Source organism: Mercenaria mercenaria, chromosome 8, assembly GCF_021730395.1.
Source record: "Mercenaria mercenaria strain notata chromosome 8, MADL_Memer_1, whole genome shotgun sequence".
NCBI lineage: Eukaryota > Metazoa > Mollusca > Bivalvia > Venerida > Veneridae > Mercenaria > Mercenaria mercenaria.
The window spans coordinates 77,167,804-77,176,865 of record NC_069368.1 but is presented as its reverse complement, the minus strand read 5'-3'; the positions used below and the strand labels follow the sequence as shown (position 1 = coordinate 77,176,865).

At 31.3% G+C, this 9,062-nt stretch overlaps 1 long non-coding RNA gene across 1 annotated transcript; it reads right to left on the bottom strand.

The window, feature by feature from the left end:
* Positions 1 to 5,110: 5,110 nt before the first annotated feature.
* LOC123565601 (uncharacterized) lies at positions 5,111 to 8,251 on the bottom strand. Its single transcript, XR_008372182.1, has 4 exons — positions 7,747 to 8,251; positions 7,178 to 7,245; positions 6,484 to 6,543; positions 5,111 to 6,155 (listed from the first exon to the last, which is right to left on the bottom strand). It is a non-coding gene; the product is annotated as an uncharacterized LOC123565601 (long non-coding RNA).
* Positions 8,252 to 9,062: the final 811 nt, after the last annotated feature.

The following is a 9,062-nucleotide window of genomic DNA, read 5'->3' as shown; positions in this document are numbered from 1 at the left end:
CGGGACTCTCGAGTTCGAGCCATCGAAGTTCGACTGTAATTCTTTTCTCTTTAAATCCTCATTAAAGCAAAAATAAAATATCTGATCTGAAATTAAAAAAAAATGAAAAAATAAAACTTCCTTCCCCTTCATGTGAAGAAAATTTAATCTAGCAATTAATTTATGATGGCCCCAGATACAAGTTAGGAAAGCTATACAATGTTATGTATATTCTGCTTTTCCATGAACTTGTGAAAAGTAACTGCATAACTTTTCATCAGTTTTGTTGCATTTATAATAACTTTTTGACAGATGAAGGCCACTGAATGTATTATTTTCATTTTTAAAAAGCAAGATATTTTTCTGTGTAAAAATGTGTAAACATGCTGAAATGTAGATGCAAAGTACTAGAAAAGACTTAGTGTCATGACTAGTTGAAATGAAATATTCAATCATAAGGTTAAAAAGAAAAATCAAACATTCAAAATACTTACAAGTCCATGGAAAAACAGCTTAGTCTTTCATCATTTTGGGAAGCTGTATACTCTGGTCTGTAATTTAATATAAAGCAACTTGATAAATTTGTAATATATCCTTTTGAAATGAAGTTCCTGAAATATTGAATTTTGTTATGACATACATTGAAATCTGTCTGCTTTAGTCATAGTTGATAGAAAATTGATTCTGAATCTTGTGCAGAAAGAAATATATATATGAACTATCTACTCATCCTTATAAAAATAAAAATGCAAGGTACAATCTGTGTGTATATTAGAGCATAATTAGTGTTTTAAAGTGTTATTTATCAGATCTTCCTTAGGTAATTCAATCCCTCAGTTATAGGTTTTGTAAGTTTGTGAAAGGCAAGGAAAAGAGTTCTAAATTACCTTCTTTTCATACTGGTTGTTTTGGGGCATTCAATGCTTCAAGACACACAGAAATACTCCCTAAAATAAAAAAAGTAAAATAATATTTTATGACATAACCAATATGCATAATTGTGTGATTCATCAATTAATTTAATTACAGAGATCATATTCATAATGTTTCTCATATTTTAAATTAGAAAATATTTCAACTTCAGGTCTCTAACAAAATATTGAATATCTTACATGAAAATAATCTTAGTAGCTTTATGAATATGACCTTAGGTTTATAGATATAAAGCCACAAAATTGATTTAAAAGCAACTTTTTTGAATTTAAAGGTAATGTTCTGGCAGGTACATGTGTATGACTGGCATTCCACAGCAGCTGATCTTTCATTGTGTCAGTAGAACAAGTTAATCACACACCACAACTATATTTTGGGTCTCAGTGTTACTCGTGCATAAATATGACAAACATTTTCTTTTGTTCTAGAAAAAAAAAGCTCACAGAAAGGGGTACGTAGCATTTGGGCCAATTTTGGCCCCCACCAAAATGATGATAAAATATGTGCCGTTTTTTACCAAAATGCATGTATTTTCCAAAAATAAACATTAAAGTCTGCAAGGACAATTGTTTATGGAAAATCTAATGTTCACCTTATGTGCTGCAGTGAAAGAAAGCATTAGCGTATCTTGGGGGTATACTTAAATAAATTGGAAAAAACAAAATAATAAATGGTTACTGTTACAAATGTTTGATTAGATATCAATGTAAACACATCAGGCTATTCAAACATACATAGATCGGTAACCGAATTGTCATAGAAACGGTCATAACTAAGGGAAATAACTCTTTGGAATCCTGAAACTAAAAATTTCTTAAAAAATCAATATCATTTTGTTTTAATTTTGTTAACGTTTCAAAGTATGATTTAAAATCATGTACAGAGGTAGAATTCTTGGCCTGGTATATTTATGAGTATAAAACGTGTACTTTTACTGTTGGTTGTCATGGCAACAGGGCTAAAATTTAGCATTTTTTAACTTTTTGCATGTTATAGCTTCAATATTTTGATATTTGTACATTTAATGGACTTATCACTGTTACAACTGACATTTCATAATACTCCAGTAATGAAAGCAGAAAAGAGCCTTTCAGTTGCCATGGTAACGGAGCTAAAATTTAGCTTTTTTTAACTTTTTGCATGTTATCACTCAAGTATTTTGATGTTTGGATATTTAATGAACTTATCACTTTTACAATTGACAATTCATAATGCTCATGTAAAGAAAGCAGAAAGAGTCTTTCAGTTGCCATGGTAACAGGTCATTTGATAATCTGTTTAATAATGTTTCCTTAGGATAAGTAATTTTTCATAATTTGTTGTCACAACTTTTAAAATTGTAAAGATAAATCTGTTAGCAGTAATGAAATGGGTTTAATTAACTCACTCTGTTTTGCATTCGAAAAAAAGTATAAAAATATTTCATTGCCATGGCAACAAAAGTGAAAATGTATGTTTCAAAGGTTAGAGTACTTTTACTGGAGAAAAATAAGTAGAGACTGCACAGTTTCGAAGAGGGTCAATTTAAGAGCTGGTCTTATAGCAATGGCAACAGAAATTAGATTTGTGACCATAGGACACAGGTGCCCCCTCCTGTCACTGTAACATGGTTTAATGTCTGGGTTAAACAATTTTTAAGATGTTTGCAACACAAACTTTTAAGAAACCTTATGTGTATTTTTCACTTAGTTGGCCATAACGCTGGCCTAGCTGAGTAAAATCCTAAAGAGAACATTTCATAGGCTATAAAACAATCCTCTAATGTTTTATGATTCTAGGTCAAGTACATTTTAACATACATGTTTCACAAACTTTTTTTTTAGTAAGTCTGGACAAGAAGTCTGGTCTTGTGTAGTGAAATAATGGCTGTAGGTAAAACATTTTCAGCGGTACGCGCGACAGAACATTAAAATTATAATTTTTCCTAGGTCAGGGGTCATAACTCCTACACGACTGAATGAATCCGGACGCGAATCACCAGGTGCATAACTGCACATGTGACCAACATTCCTGTTAACTTTGGTGACTCTAGGTCAAATACTTTTGAAGCTACGCGAGACACAACATTAAATGACCATTTTTTAACTAAGTCAGGGGCAATAACTCCTACATGACTGAATGAATCCGGACGCGAAACTCCAGGTGCATAACTGCACATACTGACCAACATTCCTGTAAACTTTGGGGATTCTAGGTCAAATACTTTTGGAGCTACGCGCGACACAACATTAAAATGACCAATTTTTTACTAACTCAGGGGCCATAACTCCTACACTACCGAATGAATCCGGACACGAAACCCCAGGTGCAAAACTACACATGCTGACCAACATTCCTGTAAAGTTTTGTGACTCTACGTCAAATATTTTTGGAGCTAGACGCGACACAACATTCTCGGAGGGTCGGACAGACAAGAGCAAATCTATATGCCCCCACTACTCATGGGGGGTGGGGGCACAAAAACGACAAAATTATGTCTACCATGATGGCCTGTCAGTGGTGACTGGGCATCTAACTTGCATTTATTTTCAGTATGGTTTGAATTTGAACTTTGACCTATTTGCCAAACACTATAGTGGTCATCTACTGAACAATAGGCATTCATGCTATAATGCTGGATGATCATAATAAGTGAAAGTGTTCTCAAGCTTATATAACCTGAATCATCCTTTATCTAATTGTCAGTAACCTTTAACTTTGATCTACTGACCCCAAATTATTCATTTGTTATGATCTAAAGCCTGATGACCATGGGCAAAATTATCATTCAGCTTTCCATAATAGAATACAGTCGAATACCGTTACCTCGATATTCAAGGGACTGTAAAATTTGCATCGACGTATCCGAAGTTCGACGTAACGATATCGACAATCTGGGACTACTTTGTACTTGTGTCGGACGTCTTTATTGTCATTATATCCAATGCTTTTTTCAGAGGGTTTGAAAGGGGAAAGAAATAATATAAAACGTAAATACGATTTTAATTTTATTGACAAATAAATCATCTTAATTAAATACATACATGCAACTTTTAAATTTTTCAAAATATACATTTAAACATGAGCATTTTTATTCCTTCCCGAAAAGAGTCTGAATGCAGCGGTAATATTCCCAGTTGAGTAGTTATTTTGACTGTGCTCCGATAACGAAAATTTGCCAGTTAAATACGCATATTGTTACTCAGTCCTAAATGGCAGATTTTTACTCCGTCAAACAGAAAATATTTCATCCAAATTAGTTATTATATTGGCAAACAGCTTTCCTGCTCGCAAGCTGTTTTATAAGACTAATTATTGGAAATAAAATGCAAACTTCCTGACATTTAAATTGGATTAAAGATAAAATAACAAACAAAACAAACACACAAACTAACTTGAATATGATTAATCCATCACCGGACAACAATCGGTTGATTTTCACACCTTACAAATAACATGGATATTTTTTGACAAGCTGTGATATCGAAGAAACCAGGTGTAAAACAGTACAGGTAAGTTGACGGGACTGAAAATTCTCATCGAGCTAAACAAAATATCGAGCTAATCATATCGAGGTAATGATAAATAATTACATTAAGATAGATAGGGAGAAATCGGGACCGACTTAAACACATCGTGCTAACCGGAGTATCGAGCTAACCGATATCGAGGTAACGATATTCAACTGTATTTCAGTCTTAGGGTCACTGTGATATTGACATTTCACCTACCAGCCCCTTAAAGAAAGAGATCATCTACTAAACTACAATAAATTTTGACAATCATATTAAGCTAAATCATTCTGCTATTATTTATCAGTTTCTCCATATTTTGTGTATAATCATAAATTCCATTTGTTGCCTTCCCTTTCCAGTTATTGAAGGCCAAATATGAGATATGACCAAATGCTAACTATTACTTGAGAAAATGAATGCAATGCATTTTCAGTTGTTTACACAACTGACATTATAATTCATATAATTGTGATACTTGGCTATTTTATCATGAAGTTAAAGAAAGGAAATATGGAGCTAGTTCCAGTCATAATTATGCAGCTTACTAGAAGACTCTAGACTGTATATATCAGCTTTTTTTTCTCATAACAAATCACCATTCAAAAATATATATTTATCATATAGCTACAACATACCTAATCAATATTATTACCAGTAAGTATTTATTGATTTATATTTGTAAGGCCATACTGTATTAATTGTAATCCACTCCCATTATATTTATGCCTCCCCTTACTATTTTTAGTTTGCAAGATCATCTATGGAATATTTCTATAAAGAATGTTATAATTTATTAACTTTCAGTTATTATTGCTTATAATCAAATCCATCTGACAAAAATAACTATTATAATTATGTCAGTTTTTCTCTTTAAATCCTCATTAAAGCAAAAATAAAATATCTGAAATAAAAAATAAATTAATAAAAAACTTCCTTTCCCTTGTGAAGAAAATTTACTCTAGCAATTAATTTATGATGACCCCAGATACAGGTTAGGAAAACTATACAATGTTATGGATAGTATGCTATTCCATGAACTTGTGAAAAGTTAACTTTTCATCAGTTTTGAGGCATTTATAATAACTTTTTGACAGATGATGGCCACTGAATGTATCATTTTCATTTTTAAAAAAGCAAGATATTTACACAGAAACATAATTTATTACCATTTTACCTGACATATATTATATAACTACAAGCATTTTATATAAAATAATGATGTAGGAATGTGATAAATTAAACAGTTTGATAAATAATTAGTATTCATAAGTTATTAAAAACACTTGATTATCAAGAATTTAGAATTAGCATCCACACTGTAACTTAGATTGAAATGTAACACTGGTAGTCTGTTTCAACACTGTATTACCCCCAAGTAAATGTTACAAATATAGATATTGCACTTTAACATAAACATTAGTCACTCCTCAGTAAATGTGTATTGTGCAATTATTTATTCCAAGTATGTAATGTCTGATGCTCCAGCATGCACCTCCAATGTCTGTGGCTGTTTTCAACCTAGATAGTATACATAGAATGAAAGAATTAAAAAATATCTTTCTGTGTAAACAAAATGTGTAAACATGTTGAAATGTAGATGCAAATTACTAGAAAAAGTGCCATGACTAATTGAAATGAAATATTCAATCATAAGGTTAAAAGAAAGAGAAATCAAACATTCAAAATACTTACAAGTCCATAGAAATTCAGCTTAGTCTTTCAACATTTTGGGAAGCTGTATACTCTGGTCTGTAATGTAATATAAAGCAACTTGATAATTTTTTAATATATCCTTTTGAAATGAAGTTCCTGAAATATTAAATTTTGTTATGACATATATTGAAATCTGTCTGCTTTTGTCATAGTTGATAGAAAATTGATTCTGAATCCTGTGCAGAAACAAATATATACATGAACTATCTTCTAATCTTTATAAAAATAAAAATGCAAGGAACAATCTGTGTGTAAATCAGGGCATAATTAGTGTTTTGAAGTTTTATTTATCAGATCTTCCTTAGGTAATTCAATCCCTCAGTTATAGGTTTTGTGAAAGGCAAGGAAAAGAGTTCTAAATTACCTTCTTATCATACTGGTTGTTTTGGGGCATTCAATGCTTCAAGACACACAGAAATACTCCCTAAAATAAAAAAGAGTCAAATAATATTTTATGACATAACCAATATGCATAATTGTGTGATTCATCAATTAATTTAATTACAGAGGACATATTCATAATGTTTCTCATATTTTAAATTAGAAAATATTTCAACTTCAGGTCTCTAACAAAATATTGAATATCTTAGATGAAAATAATCTTATAAGCTTTATGAATATGACCTCAGGTCTATAGATATAAAGCCACAAAATTGATTTAAAAGCAACTTTCTTGAATTAAAAGGTAATGTTCTGGCAGGTACATGTGTATGACTGGCATTCCACAGCAGCTGATCTTTCATTATGTCATGAGAACAAGTAAGTCACACACCACAACTATATTTTGGGTCTCAGTTGATTTGGTCTTACTCTTGCATAAATATGACAAACATTTTCTTTCACTCTAGAAAATATAGGTCACAGAAATTTCAAAAAAGCATGTGATACACTGCAATCTGGATATATACAGAATATAGAATAGTTATTTAAAATTGTTTATACTTTCAGTAGAAACAAAGTAGATAGATGGTAAGAACTGTGGAGATTAACTTGGGAGGCCTATAATTATCATAAAAAATGTGTGTAAGGAAAACTTTACAATTATCAAAAAGACATACCTTTTGGCCACTGGCCAGTTGAAGGTAACTAGATCTAAATAGTCATCTAAATATTCATACTTTTATATCTGAAATATGATACAAAACAAACACTGATTAGTGCAAGACATCACAATATGTCAATTATAATGATAATAAGAAACTACATTACTAGCCTTTATAATTTCAGTCATATTCTGTTGATCTTGAAGCATTCTTTTATATCTGAAGGATTAATTGTCTCATTTGTGAAGGACACCAGAAAAATATTCCATATTTTAATCAATGAACAATGTCTCATTGCTTGTATTTGTCAAATTACTGCTTCATTAATTTCATATACAGTACATGTATTCAATGAGTACACACCATTCATCAGGTTGAATCAGATAAATAATGCAAAATGTAAACACTTTCACTGTGTCAGTAGATTTTTTGTCTTCCTACTGCGAGTGTCACAGATAACATGAACAGTCTGCACCGTTGTGCCACTTGTGTGTCAATAATTCTGCTCCATTTCCATTGAAATAGAATTGAATGAATACTTCCCTAGTTATTTAACACAACAAAATAGCATTTTATCTACTTACCTTAAAAATTCAACGTAGAAGGGTAAAATGTTGTAATAATTCCTAGATAAACAATCTACTTTCGTTTTCACATGCACATGTTGACAGCGGCGCCACCTATAATATTGCCTGGCAACGAGCACCTGGCTTCAAGGGAGGCCACTCTTATACGTGAGAAAGGCCAGACAAATAATATCATTTTTTCCAAAATTCATTTAATAACAACCCTTGCTTCAGTTTCTGGTTAAGAAAATATTAAATAGAATTAACAAATGAAATAGCTGTTATAAATTGTTACTTGAAGCAAGGGTTGCTAATAAGCGAATTTTGAGTCTGAAATGGCCGAATTCAGCAATTTTAACGCAAAATGCCTGTACCGGTCGTATTTTAAATCCATTTTACATCAATACTGAGAATGTGTTATTATTAAAAACGACACAGCTCGGTAGTTTAAAGTTTAATTTAGTGAAAACTGTCGATTTTCAACACTGTCATCGATCTTATTATTTTTCAAAAATTGGGGGCCATCTGCCTATATAAATCCTACGTAGGCCTTTCAAAAATATCATGTGATACACTGCAACCAACCCTGGATATACAGAATATAGAATAGTTATTTGAAAGTGTGTATGCTTTCAGTAGAAACAAAGTAGATAAATGGTAAGATCTGTGGAGATTAACTTGGGAGGCCTATAATTATCATAAGAAAAAGTGTGTAAGGAAAATTTTACAATTATCCAAAAGACATACATTTTGACCACTGACCATTTAAAGGTAACTAAATAATCATCTCAATATTCATACTATTATATCTGAAATATAATACAAAACAAACACTGATTAGTGCAAGACATCACACTATGTCAATAATAATGATAATAAGAAACTACATTATTAGCCTTTATAATTTCAAGCATATTCTCTTGACCTTGAAGCATTCTTTTACATCTGAAGGATTAATTGTCTCATTTGTGAAGGACACCAGAAAATGTTTATATATTTTAATCAATGAACAATATCTCATTGCTTGTATTTGTCAAGTTACTGGTTCATTAATTTCATATACAGTACATGTATTCAATGTGTACACACCATTCATCAGATTGAATCAGAAAAATAATGCAAAATGTAAACACTGTCTCTGTGTCAGTAGATTTTTTGTATTCCTACTGCAAATTATTGTGAGTGTCACAGGTAACATTAACAGTCTGTACCGTTGTGCCACCTGTGTGTCAATAATTCGGCCCCATTTCCTTTGAAATAGAATCGAATGAATACTTCCCTAGTTAATTTAACACAAACAAAATTATATTTTATCTACTTACCTTAAAAATTCA